This window comes from Hyla sarda, chromosome 3 (genome assembly GCF_029499605.1).
Source record: "Hyla sarda isolate aHylSar1 chromosome 3, aHylSar1.hap1, whole genome shotgun sequence".
Taxonomy (NCBI): Eukaryota; Metazoa; Chordata; class Amphibia; order Anura; family Hylidae; genus Hyla; species Hyla sarda.
In genome coordinates this window covers 338,686,514-338,703,750 of record NC_079191.1, presented here as the reverse complement: position 1 = coordinate 338,703,750, position 17,237 = coordinate 338,686,514, and the positions used below count along the sequence as shown (strand labels likewise).

Below are 17,237 nucleotides of genomic sequence, written 5' to 3'. Positions count from 1 at the left end.
GGCCCAATGTGTCATAATGTCGTTCAGCAAATCGCTGGCAGCGATTTGCTGAGCAGCAGTATGGCACATTGCACATTCCACATTGCAGCTCAGAAAGAATCACATTGGGGGACTGGAGAAGGACACTGGAGACATCGTGGGAAAGCTGAAGGTAAGTATTAGTAGTATTTTTTATTTTTAACTCCCCCCTCCTGCCAGATAAGCCCTTTAAATCCCCATTCAGCATTACGGTCCCATTCTGTATATCTCTAGTTATTTGGTGTAATCAATAAACACATGCTAGGTCAGGTAGATGTTTTGCTTTTCAAAAAATATACAACATACCTCATGTGTTGGAAGAGACACTTAAAATCATGTTTTTAGCTGTTGGCAATGTGCTATGAAATAAGCTTTTTTTTATAAACTTGAGCCAAAGATTTAAATATTATTTCACCAATAAGAGACAGACGGAGTGAGAAAGTTTGACATGGTTTTGACATTGTAAATTACTTGGACTTCTCTTGTTTTCCATTAATTATTTCTTAATTTGAGGAAAGCGTATACCTTCTGGAACACTTTTGTGGTCCTCCTTCCAAACACTTGTGTTTCTATTCTGGTGAAAGTAGGAAAATGTTTTTGACATGAACTCTTCATCAAGTGGAGAACCCCCTAAACTAAGCTAGTCACTACAAATTGAGCTATAACTGGACTGCAAAGTAACACAAGTGGTCGGAGTAGCGCTCGTACGGTCTGGCTGTACTTCACAGGAATCTGACACTAATGAAAGGGAGGCAGCTTGCCTTTGCCACAATTCCCCCCACCTCTGAACAAATCTCGGAGTGATACCATATGTTTGTAATACACCACATAAAAGCAATTAAAAAGTCATCATGGAGCCGGCTCTGAAAGGTGATGTATTATCAAACTTTAATTGTCTAACTCAAACAGAAAAAATGTGCCGTTGTTAGAGTAATACATCGAGAACAGTGCTGAGCAAATTAGATGTATTTCCTGCTCTATAAACCAGCCCTGTGCTGTTTATTATGTGCTAAAACAACGCGCACACAACCAAGGCATTATTCTAATCACTACCGGTTCCATATTTCAGGTAATAAAACCTCCACGGGAAAGCCTCCAGCAATCGGCAAGCAGAAATGTTTTCTAACTGTTGATAACATCTAACAGGCAAGCATGAAAATTTTATGCAGGCTGTATACGGCTATGCCTAAGCTAGTAAACCTTAGGAAATGTGAATTGGCGTGCTTGGTCATGTCATTGACACATTTCAGAACCTCTTTATGCTGTCAAACGACTACATTTTCTGTGGTATTACTTTTATTTATTTTTTTTAACTCAAGTGGATGCAGACTTTAGGCATAGATCAAATATTTTTTATAAGTACCTCTAAATCATTTTTGGCTCCTATCTATGGTCTTATTTGATGGCGATGTCTGCGCGGGGTACTGGTGTTGTGTAGGTAGGTACACTGTCTATGTCTCTCAGCCTGTGCTTTGTGAGTGGGGAAGCCTCATGGTAATGCTGATATTCTGTGCTCTAATTGCACACCATTACTTGCCTTTCCCCTTTCTCCTGACCACTCGCTGGAGGCTATGTATGCAGTGACCTCCTTATATAGGTTAGCTTTGTTTTTTGGTGCAATCTTTTACATGACTGTTATGTGTAACTTATAATTATTGTTATACTGGTGGCCCTACTCTGTAGTTAAGAATAACTATGTCATGTTTTGCATTTTTGCATTTATACTAACCAACAATATACTACCTGCCTTACCAACTCCTTTTTTGTCTGGCTATACTGTCCCTTTTAACTGTTTTTATTAAATGATGTTCTCAATAAAGTTTACTATTTATGTATAAAATTGGTGTTCTAGTGTGTATATAGGATTTATTGTTAGTCATCAACACACTCGACTTTAAATATATTGGTATTATTTTGCCCTTTCTTTGGATTTATCACATCTATGATCTGTTACTACTTTCACCTGTTTTGTTGACTGCAGCTATGCTTATTCAGATTGACTTCTCTCTATAAGCACAAGCCCACCACAAGTGAATCAGTGCTTGGAAACCTGACTTCCATTATGGTATGGAGAGAATATTTATAAGCTAAACCAGCAGGAGAGCAGAAAGATGGTCAGAGGCATTTGAACCTCAATAAAGAAGATCTGCAACAAAGACTCACAAAAACGGTAGAAAAGATGGATTGCCTATGTAACAGAAAACTAAGCTTTTGAACAAGCATTAAAGCACAACTGTCAATTAACTGCACACAGACTTTGTACTGTGTGCAGGTAGTGGGTATAGCAATGTTTTTACCTAATATTTGCAGAATGCATGCGCCCTTCAGCTAATCTAACGTGCGTGCCGCTGCGTGTCATCCAGCTAGCACTGCGCAGGCGCACTGAGGAGGAAGACGGTGGTGGGAGCAAGCGCTCACTGGATGACACGCAGCGGCGTGCACGTTAGATTAACTGAAGGGCGCATGCACCTGTGTGTCAATCACATAGCAGTCCCAGCGCTGACATACAGGGGGTGGGCATGGCGGGGCATCGTGTACCTTGCACCACGCCTATCCGACCGTCAGTGGCTTTGATCAAGAGCATTTTTGGGGGGGTCATGAAAGCCTGCAAATATTAGAAAAAACATTGCTGTACCCACCACCTGCACACAGTACAAAGGCTGTGCGCAGGTTATTGCACCCAGATTTCGTGACAGTTGCGCTTTAAAGGGGTACTCCGGTGGAAAACAATTTTTTACATATCAACAGGTGCCAGAAAGTTAAACAGATTTGTAAATTACTTCTAATAAAAAAATCTTAATCCTTCCAGTACTTATCAGCTGCTGTACGCTACAGAGGAAGTTGAGTTGTTTTTTTTCTGTCTGACTACGGTGCTCTCTGCTGCCACCTCTGTCTGTGTCAGGAACTGTCCAGAGTAAGAGCAAAGCCCCATAGCAAACCACTCCTGCTCCAGAAAGTTCCGAACATGGACAGAGGTGTCAGCAGAGAGCACTGTGGTCAGACAGAAAAGAACAAATCAACTTTCTCTGTAGTATACAGCAGCTGATAAGTACTGGTAGGATTACGATTTTTTTTTTTAAATAGAAATCATTTACAAATCTGTTTAAGTTTCTGGCACCAGTTGATTTGAAAAAAAATAAATAAATAAATAATGTTTTCCACCTGAGTACCCCTTTAAAGGTGTTTTGTACACTTATATAGAAATGAATGGAGCATGTGCCGTCTGCAGCACCCGCTCCTCTCATAGAGCCAGGGTCCCATTCAGGAGACCATGGGGAGTCACAGCGGTCGGACCCCTGCTATCATACATTTGTCTGCTAGCAGGCATAAATTAAAATTGGAATGTACACCAGCTCCAAGCTGCACCTAATGGTGCTCCCTATGCCTCGTGCCCTGGGATTCCACCCGCAATAAGCCCAGCTTGTTATTCACTTGAAGCACAGGCCTGTTGGTGAGTGATCCCAGTCTTTTTTTCCTTTGGATATGTAGATTCCTGAAGTAGCCTTAGATGCCTCAGGCCTGCGCCTCATGACAATCCAGAGGGACTGTACATTGGCATAGATTGGGAATGCTTTCAATACAGAGGACTCGGGACCTTCTACAACTTTTATCTCAGTCATGCAAATGTATAAGATACACCAGAAGTGTTCAAGAAGCCAATTCTTTGCTATCCAGTGCCAGGACAGTGTGTAAAAGGAAAAATAGAGCTTTCACAATATTTCTAGGTTAATTAATATACATAATGTCCATCTGTATTTAAATGGTAGGATATCTTAAACATCTATACATAGACTTTCAGTGGGGAACTGCATGAGAGTGATGCAGGTCTAAAAGGTGTGTCTGATATCATGATTAATAGCCCTATCTAGTCATGTGACTACAGTGCTCCCTCAACATACGATGGTAATCCGTTCCAAATGGACCATCGTTTGTTGAAAGCATCGCATGTTGAGGGATCCGTGCAATGTAAAGTATAGGACAGTGGTCAGCAACCTGCGGACCTCCAGATGTTGCAAAACTACAACTTCCAGCATGCCCGGACAGCCAACAGCTGTCCGGGCATGCTGGGAGTTGTAGTTTTGCAACATCTGGAGGTCCGCAGGTTGAAGACCACTGTTAGAGGAAGTTGTACTCACCTGTCCCCGCCGCTCCGGACCGTCACTGTTGCCCGAGATGTCGCCGTCCATTGCTGTCGCCGCGTCCTCGAGGTGTCCCCGACGCTCCAGCAAGGCCTCTGCTTCCCCGGCATCCTCGCACTCCGTCGCCGCCATCACGTCGCTACGCACGCCGCTCCTATTGGATGACGGGACGGCGTGCGCAGCGACGTGATGATGACGATGGCGAGTGCCGAAGATGCAGGGGATCCCAAAGAGGACGCGCCGGAGCCCCAAGGACAGGTAAGTGATCGTCAGCGGACCACACGGGGCACCGTAAACGGCTATCTGGCGGCAGCTGAAGTAGCCAGCGCTGCCGTACAGCCGTTTATGCGATGGCCCCGACATACAAAAGCATTGTATGTTGATGCTGCCTTCAACATGCGATGGCCTCTGAGAGACCATCGTATGTTGAAATGATCGTATGTCGGGGCCATCGTAGGTCGAGAGGTCACTGTATTTATACCCATTGCCTTCCTGCTGACAGGTCCTCTTTAAAAAAACAGAATGCTGTACTAACTAATTCCATCAATATTGCCAATTTACATATTAGGGTTATTTCTACTGTATAGTCAGCACCTCAGTAGTCAACACCAAGAATATTCCCTCATCGGCATACTTCCAGCAGACCAACACATATTTGTACTATGCAGATGACTGACTTATGGTGGGAAGCAGTTTCCACATAAATTAGAATTTCCTCACTTCTGACCTTGCAAGAAACACTAATATATTTGTGTTATCTTGTGAATTGTCCTGACTGATAGAATGAAGAAAAACGTAGAGCAATAAAGAAAGGGAGGGACCTGTAGGCCCAGTGCACACAGGCGACACGTATGCGTTACAAAGAAGACTAAAAAAAATAAAAAATAAGAAGAACTTATTTCATACAGAGGTTGAAAGTCAAGGAACTCAATTAGGGGTTAACTCACTGTCATAAATCACTCAGAGATATACACAGAGAAGGATAATTTAATAAATAGAGGATGAGTCAGGATAATTATTGACGTCAAGGCAAACCATGCCAAGTCCACCTCACTTTCTAAATGAGCATTAGTGACTTCATAAAAGTTTAATGTGTATATATATATATATATATATACCATTATGTCATCTTTATTATACTAATGATGACTTATTGCTGTAGGTTTATCATTTGTTACAGTACTAGTCATGAAAATTGCTGAACTGCAATATAAATGACTAAGGGGAATAATATCCAAATTCCAAAATCCCACAGGAATGTGAAAATGTAAAAAAATAAAATAAATACTTGTCCAAGGGACTAAAACGGAGCCCAAACTACGGTACTTGTCCCTCATGATGATCCACTTGTCCAGGCCAATTTTCGTGTTTGCACATTGGTTTTTTTCCCTCCTCGCTCTATAATACCCATAACTCATTTATTTTTCTATCTACAGACCCATATGAGGGCTTGTTTTTTGCGAGACCGATTTCACTTTTATTTTTCCAAAACATATGCTTCGAAACAAAAAAAAAAATTGTGGTTTTCCTATTTACACCATTTACCTTATGGTCAAGCGGACCTGTTATTCTGATACTTTCATACCAATTTGTATAGTTTCTGTTCTGTTTTCAAATTTAAAAAAAAATTCTAAACTTTTTAGATTTTTTTTAATTGCCATTTTCGGTCCCCTGTAACTTTTTTTTTTTTTTTCCGTACACCAGGCTGTATGATGGCTGATTTTTTATGTTGTAATCTGTTGTTTGTATCGGTACTATTTTGGCATTGATCTGACTTTTTAATCGCTTAATAGTTATATTTTATTAGTTTGGACAATTGCTCATGCAGCAATAATAAATATATTTATTTTCATTATGTTTATGTTTTTTTATATAGGAAAATGGGGTGATTTTAACTTTTAATATGGAAGGGGTTAATGTGCTTTTACACTTTAATAGAACTTTTTTGGTCCCTTAGGTGACTCAGATTCCCTATACAGATCAATGCAGTCCTATTGAACTCCATTGATCTGTGTGCTCTGGGCTCCATTGATAAAGCCTAGTCCAGCCAGGCTCTATCAATGACAGAGCCATACCTCTACCTCTATAGGCGATCTAGGGTTAATAGCTGGCCGCAGCTATCGCCAAGTGCCAGCTATTAGCCGTGGCCCCCAGCTACTGAAATCAGCAGGGGGCCACCGAGTATGGAGCGGGCTCGATTCCAGAGTCTGCTCCATACAACCTGAGCGCTACTGGATTGTCTGTCCGGCCCTGCTTGCCCGAAGCTGGGCTAAATTTCAGAGAAATTCACCTGCCCGGAACTGCATGTCCCATGCGTTGGGCGATAGGATTTCCACATCCCTGTACCAAATACGGTACCTACCTTCCCCAGGGTATTGGCCCAACCTGAGGAAATGTTTTAGAGAGTACTATTCACCAAACTAAACTTATAATATATTGTTCCTCATGTAATTATAAGACATTTTGCTATTTACTTGCTGTTAAAATGGTGGCTCTGTTCTGTTCCCTGCGCAAGTCAAACAGTTAGTTTGGTCTCCTTCTGGCCTGGCAGGAGACCAAACTCAGGAAGTGCATGCAGGGCATGGCGAGGCACAGCTCTCGCAGGTTTCAGTGACGTCGCGCCTGCTGAGGAACGTCCACTCCTCCTGCTAGGAGCTCACACAATGTGAGCAAGGGGAAAGGTATGATACACAGCTTTTTAAAGCTCAGAAAGCTTTAGGACAGGAGCGGTGTTAAGACTAGTTAGGGAATATATTCTGAGTTGTACTCTTTAAAGGGTTTATCTGGATTTATTAACTAAAGCTAAAAACCTGGTAAAATTACCCAACTGCTGAACATAGATATGTGACAATACAACTCTTCCCACTATTTTCCATGTGAACATGTCTTAAAAGGGAACTTCTTTCTTGAAAATGCTGTGCCATGTGCAGTATATTAACCCCTTCCCGCAAAATCAGGTACATGTACGTGATGATTAGGGATGACTTCCCACATCACCACGTTCATGTACCTGAGGAGAATAAACTGTCACAGCACTGCCGGGCGCTGTGACAGTTTATTGAGCTCGGCTGTGCTGCACAGCCGAGCATTCCTGAAGCCGGCTAGGGACCAATCGCAGCGGTCCCTGGCTGCGCTCCGATCCTGGGTTAACCCTGTAGACGCTGCGGTCACTGAGACCGCAGCGTCTATTAGGGTAACAGAGGGGGGAGCTCCCTCTGTCACTGATCGGCGCTCTGCGCCTTACACTGGCCTCCGTTGTCCTGGCAACATGAGTGATCAGTCCCTATCTGACTGGGACTGATCTATCCTATGCCTGTCAGTACTGACAAACATAGGCATAATTCAATGGAGTACAGAGGTGTACTCCATTGAATTATGTGTATAATAGTAAAAATATTTTAAAAAAAAAGTGTTAAAAAAGTGAAAAAAATTTGAATTTTTTTTATAAAAATGTGAAAAATAAAATTTGAAAAAAATATAAAAAATAATAAAATAAATGATATGTCCCCCCAAATACATCAACATGTCCCGCCATAAGAGTCCTAACACAATTGCGTGAGTGAAAAAATATTTTCATAAATATTTTTATGCCATAAATGAACTAAAATATAAAAAGTATATAAATTTGCTATCGCCGTAATCGTATCAACCTGCAGTGTAACGTTAACATGTCATTTATACCGCATGACAAACGACATAAAAATTAAGAATAAAAAACAACCACAGAATAGATTTTTTTGATGTATACCACCTCATAAAAAATAAAATAAAAAACAATCAGAGTGTCACATATACCCCAGAATGGTACCAATGAAAGTGTCAAAAACTTGTCTCCCAAAAATATTTTTGCACCCCAAGGCCAATGTAATTTTATATGATGCCAACAAAATATCCTAAACTAAAAGGAGGCCCCAAAATCCACACAGCACGCCTTCATGTCTGAGGCCTGTGTGAGAGACACGTAGCGCACAAAGACCACATATGGGATATTTCTAAGTACGTCAGAATTCGGTGAATAAATCTTGAGTTTTATTTCTTTGTCAACACCTACTGTGTTACAGAAAAAAAATGGATTAAAATGAAAAATCTACAAAAAATTTAATTTTAAAATTCCGCCTCCACTTTTCTTTTATTTCTGTGAAACGCCTAAAGGGTTAATACATTTTTTTTTTTTATGTCATTCTGACTATTTTAAGGCGTGAAGTTTATAAATTGGGGTGATTTATTGGGGTATCTAACATACAGGCCCCTCAATTCCACTTCAAAACTGAACTGGTCCCTGAAAAATATGATTTTGCAATTTTCTTGAAAATCTGGAAAATTGCTGCTAAACTTATGAACCCTCTAAGATTCTAAAAAAGTTAAAGAATGTTCATCAAATAATAGGAACATAAAGAAGACATATTATAGATGTGAATTAATTATTAATTTGGTGCGGCATGACTATTTGTCGTGCGAGCAGAAAATATCAAATCTAGAAAAATGCTAATTTTCCATTTTTTGCAATTTTTTTTTTACAAAAACCGTTAAATATATCAATCGAAATTTACCACTAATGTAACGTAAAATATGTCAAAAAACTATCTCAGAATCACTTACATAAGTGAAAACGTTCCAAAGTTATGACCAAATAAGTGGACGCATGTCAGATTTTGAAAATTTGACTTGGTCATTAAGGTCAAAACAGGCTATTGAGTAAAGGGGTTATAGGAGAAGTATCAAGCATAAAAACTTATCTCCTATCCGAAGCATAGGTCATAAGTTTTAGATTGTGGGGGGTCCGACCACTGGGACCCTTTGCAATTTCCTGTGCTCTTATCGGGAACGGAGCTTCATGACCCCCACAGGAAGCGGCGTCTGACACGCCCCCTCCATATATCTCTATAGGAGAGCCTAATGGTTCTCCCATAAAGATACATGGAGGGGGCGTGTTGGCTGCCGCTTCACGCGGGGGCCGGTAGCCGTGCAGGAGATCGCGGGGGTTCCCAGAGGTATCTCATTGAGTGAGACCACAAAACAGACTCCTAAGCATAGAAGAAGCAGACAGGCGACAGGTTAAAAACAATGGGACTCACAAATTTTAAAACAAAGACAGGTGCTGTGCAGAGAACTCCCAGCCCCATTCCAGGAGAAAGTATGCAGGCACTAAGGTGTATGTAAAAAAAAAAACCTTGCTTCACAAAATGTAAAATGTATAACTAATATCATAAGTAGTATTTCATATCTATAGGAGCAATATTTACATATTTATTTATCAAAACCTGTCCAGAGGAAAAGTTGCTCAGTTGCCCATAGCAACAAATCAGATCAATTCTTACATTTTTTTTTAGAGGCTTTTCCAAAAATGAAAGAAGCAATCTGAATGGTTGCTATGGGCAACTTATCCTCTGGACAAGTTTTAATAAATCTTATTTTTCGGAGACGAAAAGCAAATAATATGGATAAAAACATCTATAGCTGCCTACTAGAGATGAGCGAACTTACAGTAAATTCGATACGTCACGAACTTCTCGGCTCGGCAGTTGATGACTTATCCTGTGTAAATTAGTTCAGCCTTCAGGTGCTCCGGTGGGCTGGAAAAGGTGGATACAGTCCTAGGAAAGAGTCTCCTAGGACTGTATCCACCTTTTCCAGCCCACCAGAGCACATGAAAGCTGAACTAATTGACGCAGGAAATGTCATCAACTGCCGAGCCGAGAAGTTCGTGAAGAATCGAATTTACTGTAAGTTCACTCATCTCTACTGCCTACCTTTTCTGCTGCAAATATTCTTGCAAGAGTCCATTAAACAAACAGTTTGGAACGCTGGAGCCGGCGCCGGGAGCTCGTGACATCTTAACCCGGCCCCCGCATGACATCACGTCCCACCCCCTCAATGCAAGTCTATGGGAGGGGGCGTGGCATCCGCCACGCCCCCTCCAATAGACTTGCATTGAGGGGGTGGGGCGTGATGTCATGAGGGGGTGGGGCATGATGTCATGAGGGGGTGGGGCATGATGTCATGAGGGGGTGGGGCTATGGCGTCACAAGCTCCCGGCGCACCCCTTTAATACGTAGCGGGGCACCCCTTTAATACGTAGCCTGTTCAAAGCCTATGAGAGTGCTAGCCAATAAAGGGATTGTGCGTGTTGACCCCGAATACGATAGGAAAGCACTGCTGTTTCCCAAGGCACGTCATGAATATAGAACTAGATCGTTTTCACTATACATAAACATGTCAGTATTACCCAGGCATTGATATGGATTAGCAATCAGCAACGGCTTTACATGTCCTTTAATACCTGCTAAATCCCAATTTACAGTACCATTAATACAGAATATTGCCTGTAGCCTTATTATAGTGCAATATATTTCAGCAACCTAAAAAGTCTATCAGAAGCTCCATGATGCAGAAGGAACTGGCAGTGCTTAACGTGTGGATGCATTATACACTTACATACTTGAGTGGTTTTTTTTTTTAAGAGAGATAAATATCAGCATTTATTTTTTTCAATATAACTGTTTCCGTATAAGGGATTGTGGTTAATGAAATCTGGCAGCCATTCATTTGTGTTATGAAGTTTAGCAACGTGAACAGCGGAGTTATTAACTTTTCTAAGTTCATTCAATTCGGACGCTATACAATTAAGAGTCATCGAACGTACCCAGATAAACGTTCACCTTTGAAGCTAACGGGGAATATTCTTATTTATTCAGTTCCTTAGCACCTGATTTAATAGTGTGTATCAGCTTGGCCAAATAAATTGTTTCATTACATTCCGATACTGCGAAAGTTCTTCCAGCAATTTCATGTTCATTTATAATTTTACCTCAAAGTTAATGTTTCCCTTTCCAAATGATGTTGTTTAAGGACCGGCATTTTGCATTGATTAACTTTCGCAATATATTTTATAGCAGTTGGTGCTTCAAATTCACTTATGGGAGCAAGGTAATTGATAATATTTTGGCTATCCGTGGCTTACTGCTTATTATTTTATTATTGATTTTCAAGGGGTTTTATCACAAAGAAAAGTTCTCATGATAGGTGGCGGTCCCATAGGTCAGACACATCACCAATCCACAGGACACAAGTTCTCATTGCCGTGTAACCTCTGTAATATTTAAAGGGGTACTCCGGCACTTAGACATCTTATCCCCTATCCAAAGGATAGGGGATAAGATGCCTGATCGCGGGGGTCCCGCTACTGGGGACCCCGTGATCTTGCACGCAGCACCCCGTTATAATCAGTCCCCGGAGCATGTTCGCTCCGGGTCTGATTACTGGCGATCACGGGGGCTGGAGCATTGTGACGCCACGGCCCCGCCCCTGTGTGACGTCATGCTCCGCCCCCTCAATGCAAGCCTGTGGGAGGGGGCGTGGCAGCTCCTTTGGATAGGGGATAAGATGCCTTAGCACCGGAGTACCCTTTAAACATTAGCCAGTAACCTCCTATTCTCCGTCTAACGACTGCAAAATGTTGGAATAATGTACATTTATGCTTATGTAGGGGGATCTGGGTCTCTGTATAAGACATAAATGAGCATAAGTTGTTATAAACATATAGGGGTGAGATTTATCAAGCAAACCTATTGTAAGACTCTTTTTGTTGGCCGTAGCAATCAATCAGTGCTCAGCTTTCATTTTACCAGAGAAATATGAGAAAGCTGAGCTGTGATTGGTTGCTATGGCCGACAAAGAGAATCTTACTATAAGATAGATTGATAAATGTCCCCCATAGTTGTTTATATTTAACCTTCTCTGTCCAGTGGAAGCTGTGGCCCTTGACATATAAAGGGCTGGATGAGTACGGTGGCTCAGTGGTTAAGCAACAACTGCATGGCATTAGTACATTCTCCATATGTTTGCACTGGTTTCCACTAGTATCCTCCCATACTCCAAAACATACTAGTAATGTGAGCCCTATTAGGCACAGGGACCAGTGAGCTCTGTACATTGTGTTAGCACCACACAACAAATATTTGTAATCTGTGTAATATTACCGTATATACTAGAGTATAAGCCGACCCGAATATAAGCCCATAATTTCACCCCAAAAACCCAGGAAAAGTTATTGACTCGACAATAAGCATAGGGTGGGAAAAACATCATCCCCCCATGTCATCATCACCCCTGTCATCATCCCCCCCCCCCCCTTCATCATCACTGCCTGTCAATCCCTTCATCAGTGGTCTTCAACCTGCGGACCTCCAGATGTTGCAAAACTACAACTCCCAGCATGCTGGGAGTTGTAGTTTTGAAACCTCTGGAGGTCCGCAGGTTGAAGACCACTGCGGCCTTCATCATCATCCAGACACCCCCTTTAGTTTTCTACTCACCTCCCCTCGGTGGAAGGAAGGGTGAGCTGGTCCGGGCCATCTATGCTGCAGGGACCGTCCGGTGGGGAGGGTTGGTCGTTCCGGGCTGTACATTTTCACTGGGAGGCCCTCTTCTCCACACCGGGCCCGGCCTTGACGACAACGCACAGGGACGTTCATGCGCGTCCCTGTGCGTCGTCGTCATTAGTCTGGGGCAGGCCCGTAGCCCAGAGAAGAGGGCCCCCCGGGTGAGAATGGACAGCCCACGACTAACCCTCCCCACCGGACGGTCCCTGCAGCATAGATGGCCCGGACCAGCTCACCCTTCCTTCCCACTGAGGGGAGGTGAGTAGAAAACTAAAGGGGGTGTCTGGATGATGACGAAGGCCGCAGTGGTCTTCAACCTGCGGACCTCCAGAGGTTTCAAAACTACAGCTCACAGCATGCCCGGACAGCCGATGGCTGTCCGGGCATGCTGGGAGTTGTAGTTTTGCTACATCTGGAGGTCTGCAGGTTGAAGACTACTGACAGGCGGAGAGTTCACTTGAGTATAAGCCGAGGGGGGCGTTTTCAGCACGTGCTGAAAAACTCGGCTTATACTCATGTATATACGGTACATATTGGCAAAAAACTGAAAATACTCCTGGAATTATTATTTTTTCTTCTTATATAGTACTACATAGGCTAATATTATAGAATAATGTAGAGGTTCTTGTGCATGCCTTGTAATACTGGTGTTCACATGGGCAAGTCAGAGTAATCAATCCCATACAGTAGATGCATCTGTGCTGGAATGAAACAAATGCTGTATGATGGTGAGTAGAGATAAGCGAACGTACAGTAAATTCGATTCGTCACGAACTTCTCGGCTCGGCAGTTGATGTCTTATCCTGCATAAATTAGTTCAGCTTTCAGGTGCTCCCATGGGCTGGAAAAGGTGGATACAGTCCTAGGAGAATCTTTCCTAGGACTGTATCCACCTTTTCCAGCCCACCGGTGCACCTGAAAGCTGAACTAATTTATGCAGGATAAGTCATCAACTGCCGAGCCGAGAAGTTGAGTGTGCATGATATGAGCAATAATAAAAATGGGAGTACTTTTTTAAAGGGATACCTTGGGAATTTTTTTTTTTAACTATATGCCCAGGCTGCCACAAATGAAAAAAATGTATCTTAACTTTCCTCTGGCTGCTCCCCTAGCTGTACGCTACAACACGCCACAGGACCCAAATGTCGAAGCATGGTGTGTGTGCCATTTCTGATCATCTAACAATTCAGAAATCCTAAGGATGTCAGAATACTAAAGGGCCAATGAAATAATACAGAGCAATATATTGGCCTACATAATATTCCCCTTTAATACATAGTTTTCTATATACTTGAACATATACTTGCATATACCGTGTATACTCGAGTATAAGCCGAGTTTTTCATGCTGAAAACGCCCCTCTCGGCTTATACTCGAGTGAACTCTCCGCCTGTCAATCCCTTCATCAGTGGTCTTCAACCTGTGGACCTCCAGATGTTGCAAAACTACAACTCCCAGGAAGCTCGGACAGCCGATGGCTGGGTGTTGTAGTTTTGAAACCTCTGGAGGTCCGCAGGTTGAAGACCACTGCGGCCTTCGTCATCATCCAGACCCCCCCCCCCCCTTTTGTTTTGTACTCACCTCCACTCGGCAGGAAGTTAGGGTGAGCTGGTCCGGGCCATCTATGCTGCAGGGACCGTCCGGTGGGGAGGATTAGTTGTTGCGGGCTGTCTATTTTCACCGGGGGGGGGGCCTCTTCTCCGCGCTTCGGGCCCTTCCCCGGAGTAGTGACGTTGCCTTGACGACGACGCACAGGGACGCTCATGCCCCCCCCCCCCGGTGAAAATAGACAGCCCGCAAAGACGAACCATCCCCACCGGACGGTCCCCGCAGCATAGATGGCCCAGACCAGCTCACCCTAGGTGGTGAGTAAAAAACAAAAGGCGGGGGGGGGGGGGGGGGGGTGGCTGGATGATGACGAAGGCTACAGTGGTCTTGAACCTGTGGAGCTCCAGAGGTTTCAAAACTACAACACCCGGCGTGCTGGGAGTTGTAGTTTTGCAACATCTGGAGGTCCGCAGGTTGAAGACCACTGATAAAGGGATTGACAGGCGGTGATGATGAAAGGGGGGGGGATGATGACGAAGGCCGCAGTGGTCTTCATCCTGCGGACCTCCAGAGGTTTCAAAACTACAACTCCCAGCATGGCTGGACAGCCGTTGGCTGTCCAGGCATGCTGGGAGTTGTAGTTTTGCAACCTCTGGAGGTCCGCAGGTTGTAGACCACTGATGAAGGGATTGACAGGCGGTGATGATGAAGGGCGGGGATGATGATGGGGGTCTGGATGATGACATGGGGGGATGATGTATTTCCCACCCTAGGCTTATAGTCGAGTCAATAACTTTTCCTGTTTTTTGGGGGTAAAATTAGGGGCCTCGGCTTATACGCGAGTATATACGGTATATGAATCCTGTAGCCCAATAAATAGACAATTTACCCTGCTATTTTTCATTTAGTAATAGAATGCAGAAATTAGGTCATAAATAGAGCTACCTCTTAACAATAGCTTTTCCCAGTTTTTAATTTTTAAAAGTTGCAAACATCCAAGGAACATCTGTTCTCTACGCCTACAGAAAAATACTTTCTGTTTAACCCTTTCCAGAAAGGCTCTGCTTTCTCCTTTGTTATTTGTAAACTTATTAAATATTAGACTAAATTCATAAACTATTACACAGCCTGCTCCTTTTGGCTTGCAAGGCAAAAAGTATTCAAGCCTTAAGTTTATTATGGACACTGATGAGCTGCCGTACGAATAATAATAATGAAAAATCAGAGGCTAGCACCAATACAGAACATGATGTTGAATAAATAATTTTTGCATACATGAACAACATTTTAAATGCTGATAAGCAAAGTATTGTTCTCTATATCCTGACAGGATGAAAGCACAAGAACATAATATACTTAAATGATTTTCCACGACACACACTGTTCTTTTACTGGTACATATTTTAAGTCTAAAGGGGTACTCTGGAGGTTTAAAAAAAAAAAAAAAAAATCAGCTGCTGCCAGAAAGTTTGTAAATTACTTCTATTTAAAAAATCTTAATCCTTCCTGTACTTATCAGCTGCTGTATGGTTCAGAGGAATATGTGTACAGTAGTTCTTCTCCAGTCTGACCACAGTGCTCTCTGCTGACACCTCTGTCCATGTAAGGAACTGTCCAGAGCACGTGTAAATCCACATAGCATACCTCTCCTTCTCTGGACAATTCCTGACACGGTCTGAGGCGTCATCAGAGGTCACACAGGAAACAACTACACAACTTCCTCTGGCGCATACAGCAGCTGATAAGTACTAGAAAGATTAAGACTTCTTGTACAGAATTAATTTACAGATCTGTATAACTTTCTGGGATTAGTTGAGTTGAATTTCCCCTTTTAAAAGGAAAACTCCACTTTTTAATAACATTTTAGAACATTTCAGTTACAATCAGACTTACATCTAATGTATACTTTGCTTTCTTATCTAAAATTCTGCTATTTTCGGTTACCAGAGATCACTGAACTCTAGTATGCCTTCACTTATATAAGGTTAAGATGCAATATCAGATACTGCCAAGGTGTAAGGTCATTGCCTGTGACACTTTTTCTTTCTTTATTTATTTTTTGCTGTTTTGATATGTCCCCCAGGCATTTTTATTATTATGGGAAATGACAAGATTCGTTTTCTAAGGTCAGGTGCGCACAAAGAAATTTTCAATCCATTTTATTTTTTATCCCATGCCTGAAACGTATCATTAAAAGGGATACTCTGTTAAAAAAAACTTTTTTTTTTTTAAATCAAGTGGTGCCAGAAAGTTAAACAGATTTGTACATTACGTCTATTTAGAAATCTTAATCCTTCCAGTACTTATCAGCTGATATATACTAAAAAAAGAAAAGAGGAAGTTCTTTTCTTTTTGAACTTCCTTTCTGCTTGACCACAGTGCTCTCTGCTGACACCTCTGTCCATGTCAGGAACTGTCCAGAGCAGGAAAGGTTTGCTATGGGGATTTGCTCCTACTCTGAACAGTTCCTGACATGTCAGCAGAGAGCACTGTGGTCAGGCTGAAAGGAAGTTCAAAAATAAAAGAACATCCTCTGTAATATAAAGCAGCTGATAAGTACTGGAAGGAGTAATATGTTTAAATAGAAGCAATTTACAAATCTGTAACTTTCTGGCACCACTTAGTTTTAATTTTTTTTTTTTCTGATGGAGTACCCCTTTAAAACCGGATACCTATTGAAAGAATAGAATATTTTTTTTAATATATTTAATGATATATTTTGCTTTTGTACCACTTCTAACGAAAATAAGTCTAAAATGTGTAAACCTGACCTTATCTGATCAGTGGTCAGGTGACATTATAGCCCTGCCCCCTCATGACATCACGCCCCACCTCCTCAATGCAATTCTATGGGACTTGCATTGAGGGGGCTGGACGTGACACCATGAGGGAGCAGGGCTATGACATCATGAGCTCCCGGCGCTGGCTCTAAGCATTCGGAACATTTTATTCCAAATGCTGAGCAGCGGAGTACCCCCTTAAGCCCCTGCCTTACTGCACCTGCACTGCCAGAATGACAGCAGGAATAGAGTTCTGTTCCTGTATCTCAGCTGGTACATGCACGGTGAGTGTGCTAGATTAGGCATCGGCCCCAATAGCTCAAAGCACCCGTGTTGCAATGGACACCAATAGTGCATGCGTGGAATTTGAA

The 17,237-nt window shown here is 42.4% G+C and overlaps 1 protein-coding gene across 1 annotated transcript in view; it reads right to left on the bottom strand.

Annotated features, from left to right (window-relative positions):
* The window catches only part of TTC27 (tetratricopeptide repeat domain 27), a 367,717-nt gene that overhangs the window by 54,074 nt on the left and 296,406 nt on the right, over positions 1-17,237 (bottom strand). The window lies entirely within an intron of this gene.